Here is a 20,706-nt window from a genome sequence, read left to right on the forward strand (position 1 = left end):
GGCATGTACGCTTACGTCGGGGGACTTGGTGTGAGGCGCATAGTATGCGCTCACTCACTGAGGCCGTCAGCAGCCGCAAGAGGTCGCTTTTAACCGCAGCTAACTTTGTAAACGTAACATTCTCATTCTACAGATTCATTGTTGGCAAAGATGTCGGTAGATGTGGAGGCGAACGAGACGCACCATTCCCTTACATCCAGTAGATAGCGGTCTCCAGCTAGCACTCCTCGGACACCTGCAAAATAACCAAGCAAACTTGGCCAAGTTACGTTAATAGGAGAACATAGGAACTGCTAAACAGGTCAAGAAAACAAGTCTTTATGATCACTGCAGCAATCACCGAACACTGTCCACTTGGCTTGGTTCCCGGTCACAGAATCATTGTTGGCACCATTTCCTTACATCTAGTAGACTGCAACAATCACTGAAGACTGGCCGCTGGGCTACGTGCTCAACGAATTTAACAGTATTTGCAGTAGATGCGGCTAAGAGGGCGCAAAAGGAACAGTCACAAACTAACCGTGCGAATACTCAGCTTTAGCGCATACTAAGTTTCAAACTATTGGCAGTTACATACTCTCGGAACGTCAGGATGTTGCTCCGCCAAAAACATCACCAGGTTCGTTGACCGAACCAATCGTTCGTCAGCAATTGGTTTCAGGAGAAGGCGCCCGGCGCGCTACTTGGGCTCGGGTCTCTAGTATCCGGGCAGCATCAAAACCAACCAAGTACAACCACACACTTTTTTAAACAGGTTACATTTTGGATTTACTCAAGCGGTCGAATTTTGAAAACGGTTATATTTCATCTATCAGTTTTTTTTAAAACGGGTTACTTTTCTGAAAATAATTTCCTGGAACCGGTTACTTCTATAGAGTCGGTTATTTTCTACAAATCGGGTTTTTTGGAACCTGAAACAGGTTACTTCCTTTCAACCGGACTATTTTTTGAAACTAGTTTCTTTGTTGGACCTTCTAGATCTCTGAAACTGGTAAGTTTGCTTTTCTAGAACGGGTAACTTTTTTGAAAGCAGTTAGTTTTGTGTCTCTGATACGTTTTTTGGAACCATTTGCTTGTTTTCAAACGACTCACTGATGCCAACAACATGTAGAAGGCTTCTGCATTAAAAAAATAATAGCAGGTGGCTTTAGTGCCGAGTAATTATTGAAATTCGTAATCAGAATATCCAATTTGGGTTCTATTTTTATAAGCAAAATATCATCATAACATCATCAATCTTACTCCAAACCAAATAATTAGCTTTGCGTGATTTGATTCTCAAGCTTAGAATCTTAAAAAAAGCAGCATCCACTTAATTATTTCAAAATTTTGTTTTTAGTCTTTAATTGATATGTTCTGATGCAGACACAAGTGTTTACAACTTAAATTGTTTTTATACCTTTCACGAACATGAAATGGTATATTAGCTTTGGTCCGATGTTTGTAGCGTTGAGAAATATAGAAGTAAGACTCACCATTAAGTATAACGAATTGATCAGGGCGACGAACTGAGTTGATATAGCCATGTCCGTCTGTCCGTCCGTCCGTCTGTCTGTTTGAACGCAAACTAGTCCCTCACATTTTGAGATATCAATGAAATTTGGCATAAGGATGTATTTTTTATTACATTAAACATTTGTCGGATCCGGTAGGATCGGACCACTATAACATATATCTCCCATACAACCGATCGTTCAGATAAGACAGTTTTGGTCATTCCTGCCGCAATTTAGAAAGTATAAACGTGAAACTTGGTAATATATATTCTAATATATCATAGAAGATATCCCGAAAAAATCATTTTGATCGGAGCTATATATAGTATATATCCCATACAACCGATCGTTCAGATAAGGGGGTTCTTTGCCATTTTTATACTCAGTTGAGCAGAGCTCACACAGTATATTAACTTTGATTGGATAACGGTTGGTTGTACAGGTATAAAGGAATCGAGATAGATATAGGCTTCCATATATCAAAATCATCAGGGTCGAAAAAAAATTTGATTAAGCCATGTCCGTCCGTCCGTCTGTCCGTTAACACGACAACTTGAGTAAATTTTGAGGTATCTTGATGAAATTTGGTATGTAGGTTCCTGAGCACTCATCCCAGATCGCTATTTAAAATGAACAATATCGGAATATAACCACGCCCACTTTTTCGATATCGAAAATTTCGAAAACCAGAAAAAATGTTATAATTCATTACCAAAGACGAATAAAGCGATGAAGCTTGGTAGGTGAGTTGAACTTATGACGCAGAATAGAAAATTAGTAAAATTTTGGACAATGGGCGTGGCACCGCCCACTTTTAAAAGAAGGTAATTTAAAAGTTTTGCAAGCTGTAATTTGGCAGTCGTTGAAGATATCATGATGAAATTTGGCAGGAATGTTACTCCTATTACTATATGTATGCTCAATAAAAATTAGCAAAATCGGAGAACGACCACGCCCACTTTTAAAAAAAAATTTTTTTAAAGTCAAATTTTAACAAAAAATTTAATATCTTTACAGTATATAACAAAATTATATCAACATTCAACTCCAGTAATGATATGGTGCAACAAAATGCAAAAATAAAAAAGGCGTGGCTCCGCCCTTTTTTATTTAATTTTTCTAGGATACTTTTAATGCCATAAGTCGAACAAAAATTTACCAATCCTGCTGAAATTTGGTAGGGGCTTAGACTCTGGGACGATAACTTATTTCTGTGAAAAAGGGCGAAATCGGTTAAAGCCACGCCCAGTTTTTATACACAGTCGACCGTCTGTCCTTCCGCTCGGCCGCTAACACGATAACTTGAGCAAAAATCGATATATCTTTACTAAGCTCAGTTCACGTACTTATCTGAACTCACTTTGTATTGGTATAAAAAGGCCGAAATCGGACTATGACCACGCCCACTTTTTCGATATCGAAAATTACGAAAAACGAAAAAAATGCCATAATTCTATACCAAATACGAAAAAAAGGATGAAACATGGTATTTTGATTAGTTCATTGACGCAAAATATAACTTTAGAAAAAAACTTTGCAAAATGCGTGTGACACCTACCATAATAAGTAGAATGAAATGAAAAAGTTCTGCAGGGCGAAATAAAAAACCCTTGACATATTGGCAGGAATACTATTCGTGGTATTAGATATATAAATAAATTAGCGGTATCCAACAGATGATGTTCTGGGTCACCCTGGTCCACATTTTGGTCGATATCTGCAAAACGCCTTCATATACATATACCGCTACCACCACTCCATTTTAAAAGTCTCATTAATACCTTTAATTTGATACCCATATCGTACAAACACATTCTATAGTCACCCCTGGTCCACCTTTAGGGCGATATCTCGAAAAGGCGTCCACCTATAGAACTAAGCCCCACGCCCTTTTAAAATACTCATTAACACCTTTCATTTGATACCCATATCGTACAAACATATTCTAGAGTCACCCCTGGTCCACCTTTATAGGTATATCTCGAGAAGGCAACCATCTATACAACTACCATCACTCCCTTTTAAAACCCTCATTAATACCTTTAATTTGATACCGATATCGTACAAGCACATTCTAGAGTCACCCCTGGTCCACCTTTATGGCGTTATCTCGAAAAGGCATCCACCTATAGAACTAAGCCCCACCCCCTTTTGAAATACTCATTAACACCTTTCGTTTGATACCCATATTGTACAAACGCATTCTAGAGTCACCCCTGGTCTACCTTTATGGCGATATCTCGAAAAGGGGTTCACCTATAGAACTAAGGCCCACTCCCTTTTAAAATGCTCATTAACCCCTTTCATTTGATACCCATATCGTACAAACAAATTCTAGTGTCACCCCTGGGCCACCTTTATGGCGATATCTCGAAACGGCGTCCACCTATGGAATTAAGGATCACTCCCTTTTAAAGTACTCATTAACACCTTTCATTTGATACCCATATCGTACAAACAAATTCTAGAGTCCCCCCTGGTCCACCTTTATGCCGATATCTCGAAAAGGCGACCACCTATACAACTACCACCACTCCTTTTTAAAACCCTCATTAATACCGTAAATTTGATACCCATATCGTACAAACATATTCTAGAGTCACCCCTGGTCCACCTTTATAGCTATATCTCGTGAAGGCATCCACCTATAGAGCTAAGGCTCACTCGCTTTTAAATACTCATTAATACCTATACAACTACCATCACTCCCTTTTAAAACCCTCATTAATACCTTTAATTTATACCGATATCGTACGAACACATTCTAGAGTCACCCCTGGTCCACCTTTATGGCGATATCTTGAAAAGGCGTCAACCTATAGAACTAAGCGCGCCTAAAAATCATATCCACACCATTAGGAATAAACTACATACAGAGTGTATGTGCCTACATGGTGATCAAAAGGAATATAAACAAAAAGGCAACTCTTAGAGACCAATTGTACAGCGAACAACGGGACATTCATATGGCTTAGCAGCTAAAGGCTTGCACTGATATGAATGTTGGAGATTCGAGTTCAACGCTCAGCTCCCGAAAAGCTAGCTGATGAAGAAGTGAAATTCAGAAACATGTCCTAGTAACCATCGCCGTTTGTAAACTTACAATTTTTCTCTAATATCAATTAGAAAAACTATAGAACTAAGCCCCACCCCCTTTTGAAATACTCATTAACACCTTTCGTTTGATACCCATATTGTACAAACGCATTCTAGAGTCACCCCTGGTCCACCTTTATGCCGATATCTCGAAAAGGCGACCACCTATACAACTACCACCACTCCTTTTTAAAACCCTCATTAATACCTTTAATTTGATACCCATATCGTACAAACACATTCTAGAGTCACCCCTGGTCCACCTTTATGGCGATATCTCGAAAAGGCGTCCACCTGTAGAACTAAACCCCACGCCCTTTTGAAATACTCATTAACACCTTTCATTTGATACCCATATCGTACAAACAAATTCTAGAGTCAACCCTGATCCACCTTTATGGCGATATCCCTAAACGGCGTCCCCCTATAGAACTATGGCCCACTCCCTCTTAAAATACTCTTGAATACCTTTCGCTTGATACACATGTCATACAAACACATTCCAGGGTTTCCCTTGGTTCATTTTCCTACATGGTTATTTTCCCTTATGTTGCCACCATAGCTCTCAACTGAGTATGTAATGTTCGGTTACACCCGAACTTAACCTTCCTTACTTGTTTATTTTATATTTATCTTAAAAATCGTTTAGGTATGTACATCTGTTCACTATATATTTCTTATCTTATATATCCGATTATTTGGAGATTACGAACGGGATAAGATTATTGTTCAGCCCTATTCATGAAAGGTATGAAGTCTTCGGCACAGCCGAAGACAGTCCCGTCCTTACTTGTTTTTTTTTTTGTGTTTCTTTCGTTTCCGTCCCGTGCTAGCTTTTAAAAAAGTTTTTACAGTAGTGGTATGAAAAATACAGCACTAAGACGATTTTTGGAATAGAAATAACATCCCTCATGAGACATTGTTATATTTGGTCTAGTATAATCCAGTGCTTAACACTTCCTACAAAATACGAGCAGATCTGTTTTTCAAACCGGCGTCAGATGCTCTGGCATGTCTATCAAAAAGCATTCAATCCACCAGAAAACTGATTGTTGACAGGTACTTGGCACTTATGATTACTGCAAGGCCATCTGCGTACGGGCTCTCAGCAAAGAGCCTGGGGACACACTCCCCCAATTAGTAGTTACGAATGAGATGACCTTCCTCTGTCAAACATCCCATCGCTTATCCTAAATTTTTCAAATATATCTATGCCAGATGAATTGAAATGATCTCCACAATCGGTAAAAGGTGGTGTCAGCCCGGTGTTTGCTCAGCTTACTAGAGTTACGATTTTCTAGGAGCACAAGTGCCAATCGATATACGTAAGTCCTTACTGGCATTCATCTTCAGTTTCTACGTACCAGCTCCAACTAATAGATCCGCATGAAAGTTTCCAGCTATGATGTTATACCCTGGCACTCTTATAAACTCTTTTTGGAGTTCAGAGCTTTGATATCTACCTGACTGTCTAAGTGGATGTTAAGCTTCCTAAAAAATGACGCGCTGAAAAGCATCATGTCCGCCACATATTTTGTAGAGGCGCCTTGGAACTTTGCTGTCAAGTATAATCCAAGTATAATTACCAGTGATATTTCGCCAATCTAGGGTGGCCTGATGAAAGGAATCTTATAGTTCCTAATAAAGAAAAGAACCTAGCCACTGTACCGAGGTGTCCCTGTCTTGGAGTAGTTCGTTAACGATTACGGCCCAAAGGAGGAAGAAAAGAATAGTACCCAGCACTTGCTCTTTGCTGAAGTTATCATTATATTAGTTTAACAACCCAATGATCTCTTTTTTTTTTTTTTTTTTTTTTTTGCGGGGAGCCTGAAAAATGCCTAATGCACCATAATTGCTGCCGTCGCAGCAACCGTGTGTCCGTCGACTAAAAAATAGCCCCGTTCTGGAACCGTCGCCCACCCCGGCACCACTTTCGCATTACTTCAGGGTGGCGTTCCATATTTCTCCTTTTTTAAGAGCCTACTGTTGTCCCTGCATCCAGGTTCCCGCTATTTGCTCTGAGTGTCCATTTAATCGCCACTGCTTCGCATGCGCATTTCTCTGCGCTCCCTCTCAGCATCCATCAGGCGTGTCATTACTATAAATGCCATTTTGCTCACTGCAGTCCAGCATTCTTTCCTGCTGCACATATGTGAAACTAAATTTCTCGTGGTAGGTTCCTCCCCAAAGACTCCATGCAAGGTGAGTCTTTCTTCGTGGAAACGGGGGCAGTAGAACATGACTTGTTCTGCGTTTTCTAACTCTGTGGTACACATTGGGCAATGAGGATCTTCCTCTATCCTACGCTTCCATAAATACTCTTTGAAACCGCCATGTCCACTCATTATCTGCGTGAGATGGTAGTTCAGTTCGCCGTGCTTCCGCTCATTCCATTGAGCTACGTTCCAAACTAGTGTGAAAGTCCAACGCCCTTTACTCGAGGCCTCCCACCGTTCTTGCCACTTAGCTATTGTTTGTGTCCTTGCTCTTTTCTTGTCTTCTTCAGATGGTCGCTCGATATTAGTGTTATACAGATCGGCCATTTCGCTTGCCAGTAAGTCCACTGGGATTTTCCGGGTTAGAACCAGGATCGCGTCTTCGGACACCGTCCGATAAGCACTTGCTTTTCTTAAAGAAGCAAGTCGGTACGCTGCTAATATATATTTTTGATGGGTCTGTTTAGATCCATACCACACTGGTGCTGCGTATAGTATTATTGAGCTGGTTACTGTGGATAATAACTGACGTATAGCTTCGCTCGGACCACCAATGTTAGGCATTATTCGCATAAGTGATACATTAACTTTGGTAATTTTCTCCCCCACCGCAGTGCTCTTTGAAAGTTAACTTAGGGTCAATGTGCACTCCTAAGTATTTTAAGGAATCCTTTGAGGTGATTTGATGATCCCCGACAGTTAAGACTAACTCGTTCGCCGACCGTTTTGAGCTTACTAATACCACTTCCGTCTTTTGGCTAGCCAACTCCAGTCCTGTATTGGTCAGCCATTCCTTTATTCTTGCTACGGCGTCATTACATAATGCTTGAAGCAGGTCCAGTTTCTTGGCCACTACTACCACTGCAATATCATCAGCATATCCCACAATTTGCGTGTTTTCTGGTAGATCAATCTTTAGCACCCCGTCATACATTACATTCCAAAGCGTTGGACCGAGAACAGATCCCTGTGGGACGCCTCCTGTGATTTTGTACTCTTTTGCTCCTTGATCCGTGTCAAAAAGAAGTACTCTGTCTTTAAGATAGCTACCTATAATTCTGCGTAAGTAAGCTGGAGTGCCGAAGCTTTGCAGCGCTGCCATTATCTGCATCCAGTTCGCACTGTTAAAAGCATTCTTGATGCCCAACATAATCAGTGCACAGAACTTCCTTTTATTTTGGCCTCCAGAGATAGCTTCTCTAGCTATATTGACGACTGTTTGTATTGCATCTACGGTGGATCTTGATTTGCGAAATCCATATTGACTATTCGATAAGCCACCTGGTCTTTCTAGAGTCAGCTGTAGGCGCTCACTAATTATACGCTCGAAAATCTTCCCTAGGGAATCCAGCATACAAAGTGGCCTATATGAGGATGGTTGGTCCGGCTGTTTACCACGTTTCAGCAATAGGACAAGTCTTTGTCGTTTCCACGTGCGAGGGAACACGCCTTCTTGCATACAGGCATTAAAAAGATTAGTAAATAATGTAGCCCTAGTTGTAATCGCGGCTTTAAGGGCTATGTTTGGTACTTCGTCGGGTCCTGGGGATTTGTTATCAGCAACTCTTTTTGCAGCCTCTTGCTCTGTAATTTGCGGAATTTCCGTACTTTCTAGATCCTCGCTTGGATAAGTCCAGCGATCTTGCGCCGGGAAAAGTGTTTCAACAATAATATTCATCAGTATCGGGCACGTAGGTTGCTGTTATATCGGTCCTTTAACTTTGGCCATCACAGTTCTGTAGGCTGATCCCCAAGGATCTAGGTCGGCATTATCCAGCAGTTCCCTAAAGCATAACTTCTTGCTCTTTTTTATGGCATTTTTAAGTGCCTTTCTTTGTGCGACATAGGTGCTGTGTATCTCTGCATATCGTGGTGATGAGCGTGCCCTCTGCGCTATTCTTCGTGCTTTGTGGCATTTTCTACGCTCTTCCGCAATTTCGTCATTCCAACAATATACCGGAGTGCGCTGTGCTTTTCCGCGACTTCTGGGCATGGCAGCATCACATGCCATACATAGCAACTTAGTGATTTGAACCGACTGGTCTTCCGCATGCGATTCTCGTACTATGGCGTCCTTCCAGATAATGTCAAATATTTGTGGGTCGAAAAGGTGCTGTTTCCATTTCCTACTTTGTCGATGTCTTGCTGCTACCGTTCGTGGAGTTTCGAGCAGCTCTACGCTAATAGCTTTATGGTCGCTGTGTGTGTAGACGTTGCTTATGGACCATTTTGCTCGTCTTGCTATTTCGCTGCTAGCGAAGGTGAGATCTATAATGGATCGTCTGGTACCTGTATCGAAGGTATATATCCCTGGTTCATTTAGGAGTTCTAGCCTCAAAGAAGTAAGACTTTCGAGGAGAACTCTCCCTCTTTCGTTGGTTCGTCTACTTCCCCACACAGATGACCATGCATTGAAGTCTCCACACACTAAAAGCGGGTATTTACCTCGTGCTTCAATGGTGATCCCGTATATCATGTCTTCTAACTCGGCGATGGTCATGCTCGGAGGGGCATAGCAACTGAAGACGTATATACCGTTGATTTTTGCCCACGTGAATCCTGCTACCGTTGGCGTCATAACTTCCTGTGGGAGAAATTTCCCTGGTGCCCAAATTGAGGCTTTCCCTGCTGAATCTGAGAGCCAACCCTGCTCCTGGCGATTTTTGTATTGTTCAGAGAGTACCACTATGTCATATCCTCCTTCATAGACTGTTTGGGATAATAGCTCTTGGGCTGCCTCGCAATGGTTTAAATTGAGCTGCAATACCCTCATGAGACAGTCATTTTGCTGCCCTCTCGTTGTGGGCATTTAAAACTGCCTGCTGAATGTTGTCCCCCACACAGCGCGCATTTCGGTGCATTTTCGCAACTTGCAGCCTTATGACCTTCCTGGCCGCATTTCCTGCATAGGCTAGACCTATCTACAGTCTCCTTACATTTCTGAGCTATATGCCCGTAGCCCCAGCACCTATAACAGCGTTTTTCTTGCTTGAGCTCTCTAATTCGGCAGAAACCCATCCTACCCGGATTCTTTGCGTATTAAGAACCGCCTTGGCATCATCAGCTGTAAGGCTTATAAGTGCCGACTTCGTGCCACTGTACCGTGTGCGTATGCTCTTTATGGCAGCCACATCTGGAAGTTTGATGTTGCATTGCTGGTGGAGGGCGTTGCAAATCTCCTCGGGCGTAGTAATCTCATCGAGATCTCTGCACTGTAGCGTGACCATTTGGGACTTTGTTATAACTTTAGCCGAGTCCTTTAGTACCGCTTCAATTTCTGCTTGGCACGCGCTTGTTTTCCCATCTTGCGATTTTTTGAGCTCTAGTAACAGCTCTCCTTTCGCCGTTCTTCTAATCGTTTTGACGTCATCACCCAGGGATTTTAATTCGTCGCATCTTCTCACTTTACGCAATATATCGGCGTACGTCGCATCCCCCGCCTTGGAAATGATGATTGCATCCGGCCTAGCCTTAAGTGATTTTTTCTTGCTCTTCTTTTTGGCTAACTGCCACTCTCCCGTCTTTTGGGCTACAGTTTCCTCTTTCCGCTCCGTCTTCTCTTGCGTTTCTTGCCGTCGTTTGTGACCACCCACGTGCCCTGGTAAGATATCTTTTAGAGTAGTAGTGGGTTTTACCACGTTGTTCTCCTTGGTCGAGTACGAATTATTCCTCGGTCGCTTTCCTGGGGGTGATGGACTTCTATCCTTGGCGCATTCGCTTGCACGCAATTTATGTTCTAAATTCTTTACCTCTAGGGCCGACTCGATGTACAGCACTTTTATTACGGAGGCCAAGCGCTTGATTTCCGCCCTATGAAGAACTTCAACAAGTCCTCAATCGCCTTGCCTAGCTTGGCCATCTTTTTTTCTCCAGGGGGGTTTTGCTGATTTAACGCAGCTGACGCCTGCTTAATTAGCTCACTTAATAATGGTGTGCCCGTTTGAGCCTTGCTGTCGGAGTTCTTTTTGCAAAGCTTCGGTGTAGCACCCAGCGACAACGCTCCTTGCTTGCTTTCGGCCTCCGCTCCTTTGGGTTTCGTTACCACTTGCGGCGAAATGTTAAGGCCCCCAGCCGATGGGCCACGCCCTTTTGGAGAGCGAGCTAGCTTCCTTCCTACAAATGGATTAAACGCCATTTCATTCTCCTGTGTTTGGTTTTTTATTTTAGTATTGTTGTTGCTCATCATTTATTTAATTGGGTCCCCACTTGAGGCCGTCTATGCGAAGGCAGGGAGGCCACGTGAAGGTTGACGCAGTCCCTCATGAAGACTGCGTTCAGAGCCAGATCAGTATTAATCGGGAGGACCTCAACCGAACCTGCACCACCAACTTAATGATGACGGACTTTGAACATACCCCAAGGCCTGCCAAGGTTTTAACGGGACGGAGACGAATGGGACATTAACCGGAAAGTCATTTCGACGGTGTGTCAAGCCGTGTACTGAGATTTCCGAATGCCACATTCGCCAGCCCTTAACAAACATATCCGAGTCGTTGATTCCAGTATACCTTAATTAAGACCTTACTGGGCTCAGTCTTAATGTGACAATCACCTTAAATTTACAAATAATTTACCTCTTTACATTCCTGAGTGTGTATCCCACGTCGTATAGTTGCCTCCCTATCTTGGGTAGGTATTCCCTCGAAGCAACCCCGCACTAGGCTGTGGATGCTTAATTCAGGGCGGCATCTACTCGCCCTGCCACTGGAGGTTCTCAGGGTGCTTTAGGCCTTTTAAGCCAAACCCTCCTCACCAGCCGCTCTTGGTCGAGGGCTGCTTATTTGATATTCGCAGCTAACCTAATTAATAGGCCGTTCACTGTCCGCCAGCAGTGACCCCCTTGGCCTGAGCCAACCAATGATCTAAAATGCTCGGGAGAGACACGAGAGATATTTTTGCCTTCAGTATGACCATATAACTACATATGACTGCAGCTGCGTAGGAATTATGCCATCAGTCTCAAGAGATTTGTAGTGTTCAAAACTGTCGGTAGTACATATCAACTCGGTTGCTCCAGGAGGTAGCTGGCAACCCTCTTTGGCCAGCAAACGCCGTCGTTGAGGAACGAAGTCAGATGTTTCTGAGTAACGACTTGTATCAATAACAAAAAATTGAAACAAAATTGTTTGCTTTCATTGCATAAGATAGTGTAGTTTCGATTCAAAAGGGTAGGAAACAAAAATATCGCATTTAAGTGTGATGTAAACGAAAGGGAAGTTATCAGATAATACAGCAATCAATAAGCTCTATGTAATTAAGATAATTGAACGATTGTCAGGAAAACTGAAAAAATTACGAATATTAAAATAAATATTGTTATTATCACTTCAAACAAAAGCATTTTAATTATTGCATGAAAATTTATGTAAATATTTTGTAAATACATAGATACATATGTATGTACATACATTCCCCCAACTATGACTATTATTAATCAGTAAGAGAGTATCTATTGCATGCAAAATAAAACAAATACTTATGTATTCAAATAACGCACTCCTACATATCAGGGATGATAAATAGATTTTTTTCATTTTGTACCAAACGAGGAAAAAAATGTACCAAATCATCCAAAAATGTACCAAAAGTCTTCGGATGTGAATTTGAGCCTAACTAGAGCTATATTCTGCTTCTTTATCCAAAAACTGTTTTAAGTCAGGAAACTTTCTAACACAAATTAAAGGAAGTATAACAGGGAAATATGATTTATGAAGAAATACTTTTCCAGTAAAAATAATAAAAGAAGTTTATCGATTGAAGCGTACAATTATGTACATATATAAAAACATTTCTTTATTGAGTACCAGTAAGGAACATAAAATGAATATTTAAAACAAATAACAGATTCATTCAATGCAAAAACATTTTAGGTACAAAAGACTTAGATTCAGGTATAAAAGTTGACAAATTGTCGCCTACATCTACATATGCTAATAACTCATGATTCAATCACTACATTAATCGTTCTTCTTTGATTTCTTTAGTTGATTTCATCAAGTCTTTAGTTTTTATTAAATTTGAAACTGTGTTTTTTTTTAAGTATATTTATGCTCTTAGTTTGAATTAAATTTTGTATAGAAAATATCCTTTCTACGTTTGTGGATGAATGTGGAATCGACAATATGCCTTGAACTATTCTATAAATATTGGAAACCGTTTGCGCATTTAATTTATTATAATCAGTTGAGCAGAGCTCACAGAGTATATTAACTTTGAATGGATTGTACAGGTATAAAGGAATCGAGATAGATATAGACTTCCATATATCAAAATCATCAGTATCGAAAAAAAGTATGTAAGTTCCTGGGCACTCAACTTAAAATGAACAATATCGGACTATAACCACGCCCACTTTTTCGATATCGAAAATTTCGAAAAACCGAAAATGTGCGATAATTCATTACCAAAGACGGATAAAGCGACGAAACTTGGTAGGTGGGTTGACCTTATGACGCAGAATAGAAAATTAGTAAAATTTTGGACAAGGACCACTTTCAAAAGAAGGTAATTTAAAAATTTTGCAAGCTGTAATTTGGCAGTCGTTGAAGATATCATAATGAAATTTGGCACGAACCTTACTACTATTACTATATGTATGCTTAATGAAAATTAGCAAAATCGGAGAACGACCACGCCCACTTTTAAATAAAATTTTAAATCTTTACGAAATCGGTTGAATCCACACCCAGTTTTTATACACAGTCGACGGTCTGTCTTTCCGCTCGGCCGTTAACACGATAACTTGAGCAAAAATCGATATATCTTTACTAAACTCAGTTCCCGTACTTATCTGAACTCACTTTATATTGGTATAAAAAATGGCCGAAATTCGACTGTGACTACGCCCACTTTTTCGATATCTAAAATACGAAAAATGAAAAAAAAATGCCATAATTCTATACGAAATACGAAAAAAGGGATGAAACATGGTAATTGGATTGGTTTATTGACGTAAAATATAACTTTAGGAAAAAACTTTCCAAAATGGTTGTGACACCTACCATATTAAGTAGAAGAAAATGAAAAATTTCTGCAGGGCGAAATCAAAAGCCCTTGGAATCTCGGCAGGAATACTATTCGTGGTATTATATATATAAATAAATTAGCAGTACCCGAACGATGATGTTCTGGGTCACCCTGGTCCACATTTTGGTCGATATCTCGAAAACGCCTTCACATATACAACTACCACCACTCCCTTTTAAAACCCTTTATTCCTTTAACTTGATACCTATATCGTACAAACACATTCTAGAGTCACCCCGGGTCCACCTTTATGGCGATATCTCGAAAAGGCTTCCACCTATAGAACTAAGGCCCACTCCTTTCTAAAATACTCACTAACACCTTTCATTTGATACCCATATCGTACAAACAAATTCTAGAGGCACCCCTGGTCCACCTATAGAACTAAGGCCCACTCCTTTCTAAAATACTCACTAACACCTTTCATTTGATACCCATATCGTACAAACAAATTCTAGAGTCACCCCTGGTAAACCTTTATGGCGATATCTTGAAAAGGCGTCCACCTATAGAACTAAGGCCCACTCCCTTTTACTCATTAACACCTTTCATTTGATACTCATATCGTACAAAAAAATTCTAGAGTCAGCCCTGGTCCACCTTTATGGCGATATCCCTAAATGGCGTCCATCTATAGATCTATGGCACACTCCCTCATAAAATACTCTTTAGTGCCTTTCATTTGATAGACATGTCATACAAACACATTCCAGGGTTACCCTAGGTTCCTTTTACAACATGGTGATTTCCCTTACTTTGTCTCCACAGCTCTCAACTGAGTATGCAATGTTCGGTTACACCCGAACTTAGCCTTCCTTACTTGTTTTTAACTGATCTTAATTCTTCCCAAAAGCTGCATATATTTAAATTCTTGAATTTTTTAGGCTCTAATGTTCTGCTAAAGCTCTAAATTCAGAATTAATTTTCTCTATTTTATCAAATGCAGATTTCGGAAAAAAGTCCATAACTGAAGGCACAATACTATTTGTTTCACCGCTTAAAATACTTTCTGGTGAAAGCTTTGCAGCCCACAACAAAGTTTTATCATTCAAATTTACTTTTTTTAATAAAGTACTACAAAATTGTATATAAAATTGTTTAGCTCAGCTCTTAGATATGTGTACGTCATCTTTTTCGAAAAGGTTGTTTGATAAAATAATATCCACATTAACACCGCAGTAAACTTCATCTGGGGTTAAGTGATTTTCGTCTGAATCAATATTTAACACCCAAATAGGACTGGAGCCTAAATAAGATTTTTTTTATAAAATTTTTAATTTGTTAATAAGTAAATATATGAGAATATCTTCAGACTGCATTTCTATATTCACATTATTTATTTCATTTAAAATCCAAGAAAGAAATGTAAAATATACTTTGTAAATAGGACTTTGAACACTTTCAGATATAAGATTAATATTTTGATTACTGCTTTTATTTTCAAATACGCAAAGATTAATGCCCCTATTACGGTTAGCAACTCAACTTAGTTGGGTTGTAATTAAAACAACTCAACTGTAAGACAACTCAACTCTTGTTTGGTATTACGATTTACAAATTATTTCAGTTGAAGTTGAGTTGATGTTGCCAACCTAAGCAAGTGATGATTTGACAGATAAATGAACAGCTGATCAATTTGTGGCGGAAATTTAAGCTTTTGCAAAAGTGATTTTGTTATTAAAAGCAAAACGGATATTATATGAAATCTATTTTATAATGGCGAAAATGTTGGCGATTGATATGTCGCGAATACGAAAAACATTCGCGTGATCATTCCGATCTCTTGGAACTACCAAGCACCAAGTAAGAAAATGTTTTAAGTGACAAATGGTGAGCTTCAAATGAATTTATTTTGAAGATTTTAAAGGAAGCCTTTTGCTCATTACTAAACAAAATTAAGGACCATTTCCGCAAACGCTTTCGAGGGAAGGTTGTACCCCTATTTTAAATTAAGCGCCACGTTCAGATTCCTTGCTGATGGCAGCTATCAAAAATGCTGTGGAAATGATTTTGGTGTTGCACTGGTTTTAGATATTATTGAGGAGCATATTTGTGCGAATCGGATTAAAACCAAAACAGCTAAAATAATATTTTACTCTAAAAGAGGATTCCCAGGAGAAGTGATTAGTATCAATGGGACTCGCGTTCGCATAATTTCACCTAATTTGGCTGCATCCGAACTGTGGCCAGCCTCGTCCAACTTAGGAAAGTCGCTCCATAAAGTCAAAAAGTTATTCAATGTAATCCTTCGTTTAAACGCTGTTTTTTCTATAAATGTGTACAAAATTGTTGATCATTGTTTGATTAAAGAAGGTTTAACTACTGGCTTTCAACTTCATGTTTTTTTTTTCGGTAACGTTGTATGAGACCATGCACCATCTAACTCTTATCAAAGGTGGTATCAAAAGACGTGTTTCGATCTTCGTTTTTAGGATTCGAAAGTTGAAATTAAAAATTTTATTTCTGTCGAAAAATATTTACAAAAACCCACAAAATGGCCCCGAGAGATTCCGAAATATGAGGCCCGCTCCATAGTCTTTTTGCACAGAACATCTTTCTGAGTTGGCGGCCTTCGGCCGCAATTTGTTGAAAAAACCCTGGGTGTATCCAACGCCTTTCTGTATTAGTATGTACAAAAAATCTGGCAAAATACAATAACCACATGAAAATTTGAACCGAAATGATATGACAGAAATTAATTTTTTAATTTTTGTTTTCGGATTCTAAAATCGGAGGTCGAAACGTGTCTTTTGAAACCAACTGCGTTCCTAAGGGGGCTGTTACAAAAATGATAGTTTACGTCTTTTAAAAATTTATCAATTTTGTTGGGAAATTCATCACAAGCGGCCATTGAATCTAAATTTAAAATGTGACAAACACATCCATTGACATGCAGATTTGGAACAACTTGCTTGCATTCCGCTTTTAGCTCCTATCATAACCGAAGAATTGTCGGCAGTGAAGCAAATAATTTTCTCAAGTGGTATTGAATGGTCTTTCAAAGTTTTAATAATGGCATTAAAAATACCCTCCGTGCTACTATCGGTCAAAAGTATCAAATCTAAAAATCTATCAATGCACTTTTTATCAAAAATTATAATCGAAACTCCCAAATTTTTTGATATATGTACATACATCAGTCGTTTCATCAATTATTAGAGAGTAATAATTCTTCTGACAAAATGCAATTATGGATTTATAATTTTCTGACCCTGTTATTTGAGTTATTATTTTCTGTGCTTTAATTCTATTGATGCAAAATTTGTTTACAATTTTAGAATCAGTTCTGCTATTTTTCATAAGCATATTTAAATGATAAATAATTTCAAATGGCAAATTGTGCTCGGCAACAAAACACCAATATATTTTCCTCGAAAAATTTAAAATTTTTTTGTACATTCAGAGCTGCCTTGCAAATGTCTTGAAGTGTAATGCTGTATTTTATAAAAATGTACCAAATATGTCAATGTAGTACCAACGTACTTCCGGAAAGCGAAATGTACCAAAAAAGTACAAATGTACCATGATTATCATCACTGCTACATATACCACAATTGCAATGTCCAGAAAACACAAAAGACTTAGTGCCTCTTCCATATGCTTAAATGTTATTTTTAACACCTTTATATCAGTTTCACCTGTTTTTTGTGTTTGTTTGTTGACTCCTTAGAACTCGATTTTGACCCACTTTAAATGAAGAGATTTAATTCAGCACTTATCAAAGACCGATGACAATAGAATAATTTGATGGTGGGGTGACATAAGGACAAGGGTCACAAGGTCAATTGACCTTATGACCACTTTAAATGGCCATAAGATCAATTCTAACTCATATGAAAGACTGATCATATGAAAGATAATAAAATAATATGATGCTGAAATGACTTAAATTTAAAGAACATACATGAGGTCAATTGAGCTCATGAGCATTTCTAATGACACCAAAGTCAGTCGAAACTTGCATTTATTTAATGCCAGATTGATATAAGGGCCACAGACATAAGAACCACTTAAAATTGCCATAAGGTCAATTGAAACTTTGCACACGTATAAAGGACCGATACAATAATTTGGTGGTGGGTTGACATAAAACCACCGACATAAGGCCAATTTAGCTTACGGACGAATGAATTAGTCAAGTAGACATTTAAAGTAAGGCCATAAGGCCAACTGACTGCGACTTTTCAAAATTTTGTGTAGTGGAAATTTCCGTTTGACCATGTGACTATTTCGAGGAAAAGGCCATAACCATATTTTTAAAGAATTTATACCAGCACAAAAACAAGAAATTAAGAATACAAAATAAATAGTTAGGTTAGTGGTGTGGAATGTGGCTTTAAACTCGACGAAGAGGTGATGTGTGTCGATTCTTTTTTCGTAGGTTTTTTCCAAGATTTGGCGCATTGAGACAAAATCTGGTTGATGGTAGATTTACCAGGTCTGAAGCCGTACTGATAAGGTCCAATCAGTTTATTCACGGTGGGCTTCAATCTTTCGCACAATGCACTTGACAGGACCTTATATTTATTCCATGATCATCGATTGCGGGATCGGGTTCGTCATCTCTGTGCGGCAAATCGTTGTCTCCATTTAGGAGAGCAGAGTAATTTGGCAGTCGTTGTAGATATCATGATGAAATTTAGCAGAAACGTTACTCCTATTACTATATGTGTACTCAATAAAAATTAGCAAAATCGGATGACGAACACGCCCCCTTTAAAAAAAATTGTTTTAAGACAAATTTTAACAAAAAATTTAATATCTTTACAGTATATAAGTAAATTATGTCAAAATTTAACTCCAGGTGCACCAAAATACAAAAAATTAAAAAATTTCAAAATGGGTGTGGCTCCGCCCTTTTTCATTTAATTTGTCTAGAATACTTTTAATGCCACAAGTCGATCAAAACTTTACCAATCCTTGTGAAATTTGGCAAGGGCATAGCTTCTATGACGATAACTGTTTTTTGTGAAAATGGGCGAAATAGGTTGAAGCCACGCCCAGTTGTTATACACAGTCGACCGTCTGTCCTTCCGCTCGGCCGTTAATACAATAAGTTGAGCAAAATTCGATATATGTTTACTAAACTTAGTTCGCATACTTATCTGAACTCACTTTACCTTGGAATAAAAAATGGCCGAAATCCGACAATGACCACGCCCACTTTCTCGAGGTCGAAAATTACGAAAAATTAAAAAAATGCCATATCTCTACCAAATATGAAAAAAGGGATGAAACATGGTAATTGGATTGGTTTATTGACGTAAAATATAAATTTAGGAAAAAACTTTCTAAACTATGGCCCACTCCATTTTAAAATACTCTTTAATACCTTCCATTTGATACCCATGTCATACAAACAGGGTTACCCTAGGTTTATTTTCCTACATGGTGATTTTCCCTTATTTTGTCTCCAAATCTCTCAGCTGAGTATGTAATGTTCGGTTAAACCCCAACTTAGCCTTCCTAACTTGTTGTTCCTTGGTTTTAGCCGCGCTGAGGCGGGAGCGTATTTTGGCTGCGACGAGATAATGGTCGGAGTCGATGTTAGGTCATCGGATCGTGCGCACATCTAAAACACCAGTGGCATGCCGGCCATCTATCACAACGTGATCGATCTGATTGCGAGCATTTTGACGATCAGTGGAAAGCCATGTAGCTTGATGTATCTTTTTATGCATGAACCTCTTGCTGGATATAACCATGTTTCGAGTACCGGAAAAGTCAATCAGCCTCAGTCCATTAGGAGAAGTTTCATTGTGTAGGCTGAACTTTCCGACTATAGGGCCTAAAACACCTTCTTTGCCCACCCTGGCGTTAAAGTCGCCAAGAACGACTTTTATATCATGGCGGGGGCAGCGCTCGTATGTGCATTCTAATTTTCATCGTCTTTCTCCTCTGTCGACGCATGGGCGCAGATGAATGATATATTAAACAATTTTTTCTTTTATTCGGATAGCGGCGACAAAGTCTCTCTCCCACCACGAGTCCGACGCCGAAACTGCGCTTATTTGTATGGCCACTCCAATAGACGTCACAATTTTTAATCGTCTTTCTTCCTTGCTTCGTCCAACGCATTTCTTGTTTGGCGGTGATTTCAGATTTTGCTTTGACGAGGACATGAACCAGCCGGGCATCTGCACCAATCCCATTCAGGGAGCGGACGTTCCAGGTGCATGCGCTCAATTCATTGTCCTTCAAACGTTTGCCACGGTCGTCATCAATAGAGAGTGCTCTTTTTATCCGAGGCTTGTTGTTGCTTTTCATTGGAGCACAAGCGCCCAACCCGCCCAGCGGGGGTGAAAGTATTACTTGCACGATTATATAGCCAGCCGCTTGCTCCAAGACAAACGCCCGCTTGCAGCGGCACCTAGTGGTGAACAGACGCTGCCGATGGGAGATCCCCTGGCTAGCCCTTACACCGATTATGTCAGAGTAGCCTAGCCAGGTGATCGCCTTCTCACATAACGGCATGCAAAAGAATCGCTCTGGTCATTCCCAGGTGAATGGCGGTCAGAAGCTTTCCCCACTTTCGTGGACTTCTACACACGGCACAACCCTCAGAAATGACGTAACTAGGTATGTACTAATTAGCATCACGCGAATATTATAATAAAAAAATGAACTAAGTAATTGGGCATTTAATTATTTGAAATGTTGTTAACACAAATGTATGTACATATGTAGATGCGTGGTATCAAATATTACTGTATAATGCGATGATTGTTTGAAATCAAAAAATGTTGTTACGCTCGTTTGTAAAGCATAAAAAAGCGAGGGATGTAGACGTGCCTTTTTTGTTGTATCTTACATATTGGCTTTAGCTACTGCTTTATGTAGATTCTGAATCTTATCTGGCAAGGCAGAATCAT

Source organism: Eurosta solidaginis, chromosome 4 (assembly GCF_040869045.1).
Source record: "Eurosta solidaginis isolate ZX-2024a chromosome 4, ASM4086904v1, whole genome shotgun sequence".
NCBI lineage: Eukaryota > Metazoa > Arthropoda > Insecta > Diptera > Tephritidae > Eurosta > Eurosta solidaginis.